The following is a 14,289-nucleotide window of genomic DNA, read 5'->3' on the forward strand; positions in this document are numbered from 1 at the left end:
CTAGACAACCAATGATGAGGCGGCGGAACTGGGAATTCTCCTGTTGTACACCTCCCGATTCTAGTCAATCCGCGGGGACTCCCGGTTACCTGCGGGATAAGACAGCGATCCCACCATGGCCCCGAAGGCCAGTGCTGGCAACCCACGGCCATCCCGGCCACGGCCACCCGCTAGCCTCACCCCACTCCCGAACTCTCCCCGCCCCACGCCCAGCCACGCGGGCTCCCTGTGGCCGAGAGCGTCCGTGTCCCTTCCTCCACCGGCAGAATTCCCACTTCTTAGGCCCCCGCTCCAATCTCGACTCCTCCGCCAGCCCTGCAGACACCCCGACCAGGGCAAGCGCTCCTTGCCCAGGGACTCCCGCCGTGTCGCGGTTCGGGATCCCGGGCAGAAACGCAGGCAGGCTCCGCAAGCTAGCAGCCAGGGCCGCGGGCGAGAGGTCCCGCCCCATTGCCCGTCCGACCCCGCCCACCAGGACCCGCCCCTTCCCTGGGCTCCGCCCCTCCGCTCACAGGACCCGCTCCCGCCGCCTACCAGGACACGCTCTGAACCTGTCCATCAGGAACCGCCCCACCGCCCATCTGACCCCGCCCCTCCCCGTCTGACCCCGCCCCTCCGCTCATCGGACCCCGCCCACCAGGACCCGCCCCGCCGCCCACCTGACCCCGCCCAGCCCCATCTGGCCCCGCCCCCCGCTCATCGGACCCCGCCCTCAGGCCCCGCCCCGCGCGACGCAAGCCCCACGTAACGCCGGTGCCTCGCGGTGCCCTTTTAAGGCCGCGCGGCAGTTGTTCCACCTGGGTTCCTCGCCGTTGTCAGTCGCCGCTTTCCACGCCGCCTGCGGAGCGGCTTCTGCGCGTGCGCGCCGCGGGGCACTGTGGGGCCGGCGCGGCGAGCGGTGGCTGTGAGGGCGCGGAGTGGCCGTGGCCTGTGTCCGCCCGCTGGGCTCGCTCCCGGGCGGTGGGGCAGTCCCGAGGCGGCCGTGGTTCTGTAAGTACCGCCGCCCGCGCGTGTCCTGTGTGGGCGAAGATGCGCGCACGCCGGCGGCCGTGGGCCTCGGGGGACGTGGCTGTTCCGCCCGGGCTCGGAGCCGCGGCCTGAACCCCAGCGGTCCCAGACTTCGTCCTCCTTCCCGCCCCGAGTCCTGCGGGAGCTGGGGTCGGCGCCAGGAGCCCCGGCGCGGCGGGCGCGGTGTGAGGGCTGCAGCCCACATCTGAGGAACGAGAGAGAGCGCAGAGTGTCAGGGCCTCCGGCAGTGGAGGCGAGAATGGTGCGCGGGCGGGGAGAGTACTTTCCCTCCACACCTCCGGGCAGTTTGTGTGTGTTTCTGGGATTTGCCTGTTTTAAGTCATCTCCACACGCAAGGTGGGCTCGAACTCACCACCCAGGCTCAAGAGTCGCGCGCTCTGCGACTGCGCCAGCCAGGCGCCCTAAACTTAGTTTTGAGCGAAGGGACGTGCAGTGTCCTGACCCCGGGACAAAGGCGTCACCCTAGTCCCGCAGGACACGGGGTCACCCGTGTGTGCGTCCTCAGAATACAAAGTGTGTTGCTGGCATTGTCGCGGGCCCCCAGGCATATCCGTGGCCCGCAGGGTCTTCCGTTCGAGCTGTCTCTAATAACATGTAAATCTCATCAAGATGCACCCTTGCCCAGCACTCTGCAGGGACGCCCCGCGGCCTGCGAGCAGTACGTCATTGTCATCCAAGGTTCTTCCTGGTCCAGCCTGGCTTACAGTCGAGGGTTTCCGTCACTGCGCCCGTGACCGCCCCCATTACCACCCCCATTCCCTTCCGTACTCCAGGCCGCCTTCTGCCCGGAGAGCTCCCTCCCTCCCCTGAAGCGGAGCCATCACTCCACTTCCGAAGCCAGTGAGCAGCCCTGCCTGAGCACCTCTCCTTGCTGTCCCTGCATACAGAGTTCCTAGTCCGTAAGTTGTTACATGGCTCTCCTCCTATGAAACAAATGATCCCAAGTGTTTATAAATAGTCATATATTTGTGTAAGAGTAGAAACCTCCATGACAACGATGGCTCTCTGGATGGTGAGTTTGCTAATGATCTCAGTTAATTCCGAAATTTCCATAGAGGACTTGCATCAGTTGTATAATTGGAAAAAAGAAAGACTTGTGTTGAATAGCAAATGAAAACAATCCATTTCTACTTCCTGTTGGTAATTTAGTGCATAGTAGTTTAGACTTTTTACATATAAATTTGTACATAGTTTTTTATTTTGATCACTGTCTATTTTGTACATCATCTCTTTATTTTGATCTTTGTTTATTTGGTACCCAGTCTTCCGTATAATTTTCGATGTACAGAAGTGTTGCAAATATAGTAAAAGATTTAAAATTTGATAAATTGGACTTCATAAAAATTTAAAACTTTGGGGTTGCAACTAGCACCATCAGGAAGCAAAAAGACAACCCACAGAATGAGAAAATATTTGCAAATCATATGTTTGAAAAGGGTCTGGTGTTCAGAATACATAAGAACGCTTACAACTCAATAAAAAAGGCAGACTAATTAAAAACTGGGCAAAGATTTGAATACACATTTCCTCAAAGAAGATAAAGAAATGGCCAATAAGCACATACAGCAGAAAAGCTCAGTGTCCTTAGCCATGAGAGAAATGCAGAACTGCAGCCACAATGAGATGGCGCTTCACACCCTCTAGGATGGCTCCAATCAGAAGGACAGACAGTAACAAATGTTGGAGAGGATGTGGAGAAGTTGGAACCCTCATATAATCCTGGCAGGAATGTCAGCCGGTGCTACTGCTTTGGAAGACAGTTTGTCAGTTCCTTAAGAAGTTAAACATAGAATTATATGGCCTAGCAATTCCATTCTTAGGTGTATACCCAGGAGGAATTAAAGGAAACAATTAATGCCCGCACAGAAACTTGTACACAAATGTTTATAGTAGCATTATTCATACTAGCCAGAAGGAGTAAACAAAATGTGATATATCCACTCAGTGGAATACTTCAGGCAGTAAAAAGGAATGAAGTACTGATATATGCTACAACGTGGATATATTAGGCGCTGGGGTTGCTGTGACAAAGCACCACAAACTGGGCAGCTGAACAGAACTTTTTGGCTCACAGTTTTGGAGGCTAGAAGTCTAAAATCAAGGTATCGGCAGGGTTGGTTCCTTCTTAGGGCTGCGAGGGCTGTGCCTCTCATCTAGCTTCTGGTAACCTCAGGCGTTCTTGGCCTGCAGATGGTGTTCTCCCTGTGTCTTGACATTGTCGTACCTCTCTGTGTCTGTGTGTCCAAATTTCTCCTTTTTATAAGGAGTCCGTGACTTTGGGGCCCACCCTGATGACCTCATCATACCTTGCCATCTGGAGACACCCAATTTTCAAATAAGTCACATTCAGAGGGACTGGGGGTTAGGACTTCATCTTTTGGGGGGGACACAATTCAAGACACAACAATGGATTAAGCTTGGAAATATGGTAAATGAGAGACCATTCACAAGAGGCTGCATACCAGGGGCGCCTGGGTGGCTCAGTCGGCTGAGCGGCTGCCTTCGGCTCAGGTCATGATCCCGGGGTCCTGGGATCGAGCCCCGCATCGGGCTTCCTGCTCGGCGGGAGGCCTGCTTCTCCCTCTCTCTCTGCCTGCCACTCTGCCTACTTGTGCTGTCTCTCTATCTCTCTGTCAAATAAATAAAAAAAAAAAATCTTAAAAAAAAAAAAAAAGAGGCTGCATACTGTATGATGCCACATATCAATTGTCCAGAATAGGCAGCTCTGTAGAGACAGAAAGTGGATTAGTGGTTGCCTAGGGCTGAGGGAGGGGGGGAATAGAGAGTGATTGCTAAAATGTGTGTAAATTATATGTATGTGGGTGATGAATTGTATGCCTGTAAAGCTGTTTAAAATATAATAACAACAACAATACATAGTTCTTGTTTACTCACCCAGCTTACCCTAATGTCAGCATATTACGTAACTAATACAGTTAGCTAATCCAGAAAATTAACATCTATACAAAACTATTAGCTAATTTACAGACTTCATTCAAATTTCATCAATTGTCCAATTATTGTGTGATAGGATAAAAAAATGCCATGTTGCATTTGTTTATCCTCTTAGCCTTCTGCAGAAATTCTAGTCTTTTTTTGCCTTTGATGACCTTGTCATTTTTGAAAAGTATGGGAAAGTTATTTTGTAGAATGTCCTTCGATTTGGACTTTTTAAAAAAAGATTTTATTTATTTATTTGACAGAGAGAGACACAGTGAGAGAGGGAACACAAGCAGGGGGAGTGGGAGAGGGAGAAGCAGGCTTCCCGCTGAGCAGGGAGCCCGATGCGGGGCTCGATCCCAGGACCCCGGGATCATGACCTGAGCCGAAGGCAGACGCTTAACCAACTGAGCTACCCAGGCGCCCCTCAATTTGGATTTTCTGATTGATGAGATTCAGGTTATGCGTTTTTGGCAAGACTATTACAGAAGTGATGCCGTGTCCTCAGTGCATCATATCAGAGGGTACATGACATTGATAAGTTTTATTACTAATTAAGTCTGATCGGTTTGTTAGGTTGATATTTTAATTGTAAAGTTAATTTTTTTTTCTTTTTAAATTAACAAATAGCTTGTGGGGAGAAATGCTGAGACTATGTGGAAGTTTATTTACCACACTCTCATCCACTAGTTTCAGGTTACAGTCTTGCCTATAGCAATTATTACTGTGGTGTTTACCTATGCTTTTATTTCTAGTTCTCTTTCTACATTTATTTTTATTATATATATATTTTTAGATTTTATTTATTTGAGAGAGAGAGAGAGTGTGCGCAAGAGAGCACAAGTGGAGTGAGGGGCAGAGGGAGAAGCAGGGAGCCTGATGTGGGGCTTGATCCCAGGACTCCAGGATCATGACCTGAGCCAAAGGCAGATGCTCAACTGACTGAGCCACCCAGGTGCCCCTCTTTCTACATTTATTAAATGGAATTCTGCTGTAAGGAAGAGCTGTCTTTTCTCCCCATTTTATTATTTATTTGTTTGTTTATTATTATTTTTATGTTTTACTTTTTTAAGTAATCTCTACACCCAGCATGGGGCTCAAACTCACCACCCTGAGATCCAGAGTCGTATGCTCCACTGACAGCCAACCAGGCACCCCTCCACTCCCCAGTTTTTAATTTATTTTTTCAGTTGTTTTGTTTATATCAGTATGGGCTCATGGATTTTTATTCTATTGGTTTTAATCCATTAGTGTCATCATTTATTATGTGGCTCAAATTGTCCCCGATTTGGCCATTGAGAGCTTGTTGTAGGGAGCCTCTAAGATGGCCCCCTTGTGTAATTCCTACCTCCTGGTATTCAGGCCCCCTTGTGTAATCTCCTCTCCTTGAGTGTGGGCTGGATTTAGTGATGTTTCTAATGAATAGAAAAGGTGATGGGATGTCATTTCTGAGATTAGGGTAAGAAAAAGACTGGCTTCCATCTTGGGCAGTCTCTCTTGCTGTCTCCTTCTCTTGCTTCCTTGCTCTCTCACTTCCTTGCTCTGATAGAAGCCAGCTACCATATTGTGAGCTGTCCTATGGACCGGCCCCTGTGCCAAGGAACTGAGAGAGGCCTTTTGGCAACAGCTAGTGAAAAACTAAGGCCCTCAGTCCAGTACTCCCCAAGATCATCTTATAAGCTCACTACTATCCAATGTTGTACTGGATGTTCTAGCCATATCTATAAAGCAAGGAAAAGAAATAAAATGCAGACAGTGGAAAGAAGTAAAAATGTTTTTATTCACAGACGACATGCTTGTCTGTACACAAAATCTGAGGGAGATTACAAAAAGCTTCTGGAACTATTAACACTTCAGCTGTTACAGATGAAAAGTCATCTACAGACATTAATTATATTTCTGTGTGCTAGCAACAATCAGAAATTGAAAAAACATTTTAATGCCATATACGGTACTATGAAAAATATTAAATGCTTCTGAATGAACTTGAGAAAAGATACGGAACACCTTTACACTGAAAACTACCAAACATTGCTCAGAGAAATTAAAGATCAAAGTAATGGCAAGAGAGGCTGTGTTCATGGATTGGAAGACTCAATGTTGTTAAGATATCTGTTCTTCCTGAATTAGTATTTTCAATGTAATCAAAATAAAAATCCCAGCTGGGGCTCCTGGGTGGCTCAGTCATGATCTCAGGGTCCTGGGATAGAGCCCCATGTCAGGCTCCCTGCTCAGTGGGGAGTCTGCTTCTTCCCCTCCTCCTCCCCCTGCTCATGCTCTCTCTCAAATAAGTAAATAAAATCTTTAAAAAATCCCAGCAGGCTTTTTTGGTAGAAGTTTGCAAATTGATTCTAACATTTATGTGGATACACTGAGGACTCAGAATGGGCAGACCAACTTTGAAGAAAAACAAAGTGGGAGGACTCAAGCTATATGATTATAAGATATATTATGAAGCTATACAATGAAGAAGATATGTTGGCATAAAGATAGCCAAGTTATCTTGAAATAATGAAAGAATAGAAAAAATGAAATATGAAAATGAAAAAAGAAGACAGTACAGAAATAAACCCACATGTTGATTTTCAAAAAGGTGCTGCCATAAACTGAATGTGTCCACCTAAATGTCATATGTTAAATCCTAATCTCTAAGGTGATGGTATTAGGAGGTGGGGTACTTTTCAGTTAATTAGGTAATGAGAGCAGAGCCCTAATGAATGGGATTAGTGTCCTTATAAAAAAGAAACCCTAGGGAGTTCCTTTGTCCCTTCTATCATGTGAGGACACAGGAAAAAAACACACTCATCTATAAATTAGGAAGTGGGCCCTACCAGATACTAAATCTGCTTGTGCCTTGATCTGGGTCTTCCCAGCCTCTTTGTTGTTTGTAAGCTCCCCAGTCTATGGTATTCTGTTATAGCAACTGGAATGGACTAAGATGGACGCCAGAGCAATTCTATGGAGAATGGCTCTGGAACAATTAGATAGATGCAGAAAAAATAACCTCAACCTTGCCTCACATAAAAATGGATCATAGACCTAATTGTTAAATTAAATTAGAACTATAAAACTTCTAGAAAAAGAACAAAATCTTTGTAACCGTGGGTTTAACAAAGATATTTTAACTATAACTTAGGCATGAGCTATACAAGAAAAAAAATCAATCTATTGGGCTTTATCAAACCATGAGGAAACTCTGAAGTGTGTAGAGAAGATGGGAGACTTGGGAAGGAATCTTGGGATCTGAAAATGACATGACAGTGAGTTCTCTTTTTGCTTAATATATCCTGGATTTGGTGCTGGAGAAGCCAACAACCTGGAAATACCAATGGGAGTTGGGAAGGGGAGGAGCCCCAACAGAAGCCTGTTCTCTTTCACCCAAGGACCAGGAATGGGGCAACTTAGCAAGACAGAAAAATTATAAGCAGTAACCGCTTTACTATATTCAAACACCATGGAACAAAATGGGGCCCCATCCGCATTAGCAAAGGTTAAGTGGGGAGCCTAGACTTTTATGATAGCCATGTTGTAAAGAGGCAATCCTCCATCTTTGCTGGGGTGATGTCAGAGAAGGCCCAGAGGAGATGGGATTGTCGTGCCCCCCCACAGTGATGATACCTTTTCTCGCTCACAGTGAAGGCCACATGGGAAGCAGTTACAAGGTATTCCTTACCCTCTGTATTGGTGTTCTCTAGAGAAACTAGGGGTTGGGGTGGGAAAAGGGAGATATATTTATTATAAGATACTGGCTTATGGGATTATGGGGGTTGAGAAATCCCATGATTGGCTCTGTACAAACTGGAGACCCAGGAGAGCTGGTGGTGTGGTTTGAAGGCTGAGTACTGGAGAACTAATGCTGTGGATTCCAGTCTGTGTCTGAAGGCCTGAGAACCAGGAGCACTGAGTGCGGAAGATTGATGTCTTAGTTCAAGCATTTAGGCAGAGAGCCAATTTAACTTTCCTCCACTTTTTTTGTTCTGTTTAGGCCCTCAACAGATTGGATATTACCATCCACACTGGGGAGGATCATCTGTTTTATTCAGTCCCATCAATTCAAAGGCTAATCTCTTCTGGAAACACCCTTACAGATGCATTCAGAAATAATCTTTAACCAGCTACCTGGGCATTTTGTGGCCCAGTCAAGTTGACATAAAAATTAACCATCACATTCTTGCAGCCAGGGTGATGGACTTTCATCTTCACTTAGCTGTAATAAGGTGGGGTCTTCCTTCTTGTGCTTGTGTGATGTCAGAGGAGGCCAACAACCTGGAACTGTGAGAAATAAATCTCTGTTGTTTATAAATGTAACTCAGAATTCTCTATACAGTGAAAATATTCTTCTGGGATAAAATGGAAATCAGGACATTCTCTGATGAAGGAAAACTAAGAGGATTTGTCACCAGAAGATCTGCCCATTCAAAAAAAAAAAAAAAAAAAGAAAAAAAAAAAAGCTAAAGGAGTTCCTTCAGTTTGAAAGGAAATGATAAAAGAAGGAATCTTGAAACATTAGGAAGGGATATAGAACAGTAGAAAGAGTAAATATGTAAGTTAACACGATGAGATTTTTTTTTTCTCTCGTTGAGTTTTCTAAATTAAATTTAATGGTTGAGGCAAAAATTGTAACATTGTCTGATATGGATCTCAAAGCATGCAGGGGGAATCTTTAGGACAACTGTATTATAAATGACACAGGATAAAAGAACTTAAAGGATTGTAATGTTTTTACATTTCACTTGAACTGGTAAAATGTTGACACCAGAGTGCTGTGAAAAGTTATGTATGTGTAATAAAAAACCTAGAGAGCAATTGCTAAATGTCTATTCAAAGAGATAAATTCAAAAGCACTATTGATAGAAAAAATGGAATTCTGACAAAAGGTACAAGGAAGGCAGAAAAAGAAAACAGACTGATGAAGAACAGAGGAAAGAAACAGAAAATGAAACAAAAACCCCACTGAAGTCCTAGTATATCAATAATTACATTAAATGTAAATATCAGAATATGCCTATTACAAGAGAGGGACAGAGTGGATAAAAATATATAGTCCCCACAAGAAAACTCAGTTCAAAAGTAATGGTATAGGTAGGCTGCAAATAAAAAGATGGAAAAATATATGCAATGCAGACAGTAATCAAAAGGAAGCAGTAGTATTGCCAGGTAGATTCCAGAGCAAAGAAAATTACAGGGACAGAGAGGAGCATTTCATAATGATAAAAAGGGTCAGGCTATCAAGACATAGCAATCCTAAATTTGTATGCACTAAACAATGGAGCTGCAAAATATGTAAAGCAAATATAGAACTGGGAGGAGAAATAGACAAATCCATGATTATATTGGAGACATCACTACCCCTCTTCCAACAATATATTGAAGTACCCAGAAAATCAGCAATGATACATAACAACTCAATGGTACTATCAATCAACAGGGTCCAACACACACAATACAGCAATAGCAAAATAGGCATTCGTTTCAAGTTTTCATGGACAGTTTACCAAGATAGACCATTTATCACAATAGGACCATAAAACAAGCTTCAACATATTTAAAATAATTGAAATCATACTGTGTGTGTTCTCACCACAATGGAATCAACTAGAAATCAGTAACAGAAAGATAACAGGAAAATCTTGGAACAGTTAGAAAATAAAGAACAATTTGCTAAATAATTTATGAGTTAAAGAAGTTTCAAAGGGTAATAAAAAAAAGCATATTGGACTGAATGAAAATGAAAGCAAAATATACCAAAATATGTGGGATGTAGTGAATGTAGTACTAACAGGAAATTTTATAGCTCCAAATTCTTACATTAGAAAGAGGGAAAGTCTCAGGAAAATAATCTAACCTTTCAACTTAAGATCCTATAAAAGGAAGAGCAAGATAACCTGGAGGTGCAGAAGGAAGGAGACAAGAGAATCAATGAAATTGAAAAGATAAAAACAGTGGAGAAAATAAGATAGTTCTTTGAAAAAAATAGATAATATTGACAAACATAAATTGTTGAAAACAAAAACAGAATCTTGAAAGCAGCAAGAGAGAAGTGACTCATTACATAAAAAGGATGTTCAATAAGACTATCACCAGATTCCTCACCTGAAACTTTGGAGGCCAGAAGTCAGTGGGTTAGCATATTCAAAGTGGTGAAAGGAAAAACAACAACAACAACAAAAAAAAAACCTTGTAAGTCAAAAATCCTATATCCACCAAAACTGTCCTTCAGAAATGGAGAAATTAAACCCAAAGCTAGCAGAAGGAGAGAAATAGTAAAGATCAGAGATGAACAAAATATAGAATAGAAAAACAAGTTTTTGAAATTGTTTCTTGAAAACACCACCACCACCACCAACAACAAAAGACTAAGGAGGATTCTAGGAAGATGGTGGAGTCAAAAGCATCAGGAATCTGTTTCTCTGCCTGGACAACAATTGTACTGGCAGAATCATCTGATGTAACTATTTTGGAACTCTGGAATCTGTTGAAGGCTTGCAACTTTCAGGGGAAGGTTTGGATAGGAAATTTTACTTGGTTTCAGTTCTAGGATGGTAATAGCTACACATTGCCAACCCCCAGCCACTTGGCAGGCAGCCGTTCCTGGACCAACTTGCACACACCTTGTGGGAGCCAAGCAATCAAGAAGGATTCTGCCCTCCAAATATCAGGGATCTTTCATCTGATCACTGATTGCTGCTTCTGAACATAGAGGTGCAAAGAGGCAGAGAGCCATTATTGCACCTTCCCAATCTGGCTCAAGTGTCTTACAGGATACTTACTCATTCAAAGGAAAAAAAAATACAACAGAATTTGTTCCTGAAAAAGACTTATTGGCAGATAAATTAGGCAAAGACCTTAAAATAATGTTCTTAAAGATGCTAAAAGAACTAAAGGAAGATGTAGAGAAAGTCAAGGAAACAATGTGAGAACAAAATGCAAGTATCAATTAAGAGATGGAAAATCTAAAAAGAAACGAAAATGAAATTCTGGAGCTGAAACGTACAACTGAAATAAAAATCACAAGGGGGCGCCTGGGTGGCTCAGTCATTAAGCGTCTGCCTTTGGCTCAAGTCATGATCCCAGGGTCCTGGGATCGAGTCCCACATCAGGCTCCCTGCTCAGCGGGAAGCCTGCTTCTCCCTCTCCCACTCCCCCTGCTTGTGGTTCCTCTCTCATTGTGTCTCTTTCTGTCAAATAAATAAATAAAATCTTTAAAAAAAAATCACAAGGAATCAAAAGCAGATTTGAGGGGGCAGAACATAAAGCAGTACTTTAAGAAAAGACAATGGAAATTATTGAGGTTCAGGAATAGAGAAAGATGAAAAATAGCAAACACAATCTGGATGTCTATGGGAAACCTCCAAAAGCACCAATATTTGCACTGTGGGACTCTCAAAGAAGAAGAAAGAGGTAGAGAGAATATTTAATGAAGTGATGGATGAAAGCTTCCCAGATTTGAAGAAACACATGAATATAAGCATCCAAGAAGCTCAACAAACTCCAACTAAGATGAACTCAAAAAGACCCACTCTAAGACACATTATAATCAGACTTTCAAAAGCCAAAGAAAAAGGGCAAACCTTGGAAGCAGCAAGAGAGAAGACAATTGTCACAAACAAGTGATCATCAGGGACCATCTGCAGATGAGTAATACTTTTCCTGTCTCTTTGCCTTGTGATATTTTGTCGAACACTGGACATTTGAATCTAATGTGATAACTCTGAAAATCAGATTCTTTCCCTTCCCCAGGGTTTGCTGTTTTTTGTTATTTTTGTTTATTTTTTATTGTTATACTCATTCTGTGCCCAGGATCAGCCCAAGGTGTAGATTTAAATCTTAAATCTTCTTGTCTTTTTTCCTTGGGCATGCACAATCATTTTGTAATTTTCCCTGTATATGCAGGTGTTTTTGAATACCTTAATCTTTAATGCCTGGTTCCCCACCACACACACACACACAGCAAAAAATGAAGGGATGAACGGGGTGGGGAAGGGCAATATAAAACACACTTTTAGGGACGCCTGGGTGGCTCAGTCCGTTGAGCGCCTGCCTTCAGCTCAGGTCATGATCCTGGGGTCCTGGGATTGAGTCCCACATCCAGCTCCGTGCCAGTGGGGAGCCTGCTTCTCCCTCTGCCTGCCACTCCCCCTGTTTGTGCTCTCTCGCTTTCTCTCAAATAAAATCTTAAAAACAACAAGAAAAAAACCCCACACTTTTAAACAACCAACAGATTGAAGAGGAAATCACAAGGGAAATTTGAAAATACTTAGACAAATGAAAACAAAAACAACATACAAAAGTCATGGGTTACATTGAAAGTGGTGCTAAGGGGGAAATTTATAGCTATAAATGTCTACATTAGAAACAAGAAAGATCTCAAAACAGCAACAAAGCTTTACAACTTGAGGAACTAGAGAAAGAATATGCTAAAGCCACAGCTAGCAAAAGGAAAGAATAAAGATTAGAGCAGAGATAATGAACTAGAGTGTAGAAAAATGGCAGAGAAAATCAATGAAACCAAAAGTTAGTTCTTTGAAATAATCAACATAATTGACAAATCTTTAGCTGAATGGACTAAGAGAAAAGGAAGTCTCAAATTACTAAAATCAGAAATGAAAGTGGGGACACTATTATTGATTCTACAGAAATAAAAAATGAGAGTACATGAACAATTGTATGTGAAAAATTGAATAATCTAGATGAAATGGACAAATTTCTAGAAGCACAAAACCTACCAAGACTAAATCATGAAGAAATAGACAATCTGAATAGACTTCTTATTAGTAAGGATATTGAGTCAGCAATAACAGAAATCTCCCAACAAAGAAAAGTGCTGGTCCTGCTGATTTCACTAGTGAATTCTACCAAATATCTAAAGAAGAATACCTTTTCAAACATTTTCAAAAAATTGAAGAGTACACTTTGTAACTCATTGTATGAGTCTGGCTTACGCCAGACAAAAACTACAAGAAAAGAAAACGACAGACCAATGTACATGAAAAACACAGCAAACAACACTCAATGGTGAAAGACTGAAAACTTTAAGATCAGGAATAAGGCAAGGATGCTCACTTTCACTACTTCTATACAACATAGTAATAGAAGTTCTAGCTAGAGCAACTAGGCAAGAAAAAGAAATAAAAGGCATCCGAAGTGGAAAGGAAAAAGTAAAATCTCTGTTTGCAGATGATATGATCTTATATGAAGATTCTGAAGATGCTACCAAACTATTTAATAAATGAATTCAGCGAAGTAGCAGGATACTATGTTAATACAGAATACAGTTAATACAGAAACCAGTTGCAATTCCATACACTAACAATGAGCAAACTGAAAGGGAAATTATGAAAGCAATTCTTGGGGTGCCTGGTGGCTCAGTCAGTTGAGCATCCATCTCTTGATTTGGGTTCAGGTCATGATCTCAGGGGTCATGAGATGGAGCCCTGTGTCGGACTCTGTACTGGGCATGGAGCCTGCTTGGGATTCTTTCTCTCCCTCTCCCTCTGTCCCTCCACTTGTGCACTCTCTATAAATAAATAAATAATACATAAATAAATAAAAGCAATTCTATTTATAATAGTATAATAAAAGAATGAAATATTTAAGAATTAACCAAGGAGATGAAAGACTTATACAATGAAAATTTCAGAACATTGCTGAAAGAAATGAAGACATAAATAAATGAAAACCTATCCCATGTTTGTGGACTGGAGGACACTATCGTTAAGATGTATTACCCAAAGTGATCTACATATTCAGTGCACTCCCTATCAAAATCCCGGTGACTTTTATTTTTCAGTCCATTCTAAAATTGATATGGAATCTCAAGGGATAGTGAATAGCTGAGGCAATCTTGAAAAAGATCAAACCTGGAGGACTCATAGTTCCTGATTTCAAAACCTACTACAAAGCTACAGTAGTCAAAATGGTGTGGTGTTGGTATATGATAGATGTATAGACCAATGGAATAGAATAGCTCAGAAATAAACCTGTACATCTTTGATGATAAGTGATGATGAGCATCATTTCATGTGTCTGTTGGTCATTGGTCTATTTTCTTTGAAGAAATGTCTGTTTGTTTCTTCTGCCCATTTTAAAAATTGGATTATTTGTTTTTTCGGTGTTGAGTTGTGTAAGTTCTTTGTATATTTTGGATACTCACCCTTTATTGAAATAAGTCAGTCAGAGAAAGACAAATGCCATATGATTTCACTCATATGTGGAATTTAAGAAACAAAAGAAAAAAATAAGAAAGAAATCAAGAAATAGACTTTTTTTATTATTATGTTAATCACCATACATTACATCATTAGTTTTTGATGTAGTGTT

The 14,289-nt window shown here is 42.2% G+C and overlaps 1 long non-coding RNA gene across 2 annotated transcripts; it reads left to right on the forward strand.

The window, feature by feature from the left end:
* The first annotated feature begins 802 nt into the window (after positions 1 to 802).
* LOC145716641 (uncharacterized) lies at positions 803 to 8,277 on the forward strand. 2 transcript variants are annotated; one of them, XR_014139465.1, is made up of 2 exons: positions 803 to 990; positions 7,106 to 8,277. It is a non-coding gene; the product is annotated as an uncharacterized LOC145716641 (long non-coding RNA). The 2 variants fall into 2 exon arrangements; XR_014139464.1 differs by lacking the exon at positions 803 to 990 and adding an exon at positions 1,931 to 2,041.
* Positions 8,278 to 14,289: the final 6,012 nt, after the last annotated feature.

Source organism: Leptonychotes weddellii, chromosome 12 (assembly GCF_054177405.1).
Source record: "Leptonychotes weddellii isolate Sample4059 chromosome 12, ASM5417740v2, whole genome shotgun sequence".
Classification (NCBI taxonomy): Eukaryota; Metazoa; Chordata; class Mammalia; order Carnivora; family Phocidae; genus Leptonychotes; species Leptonychotes weddellii.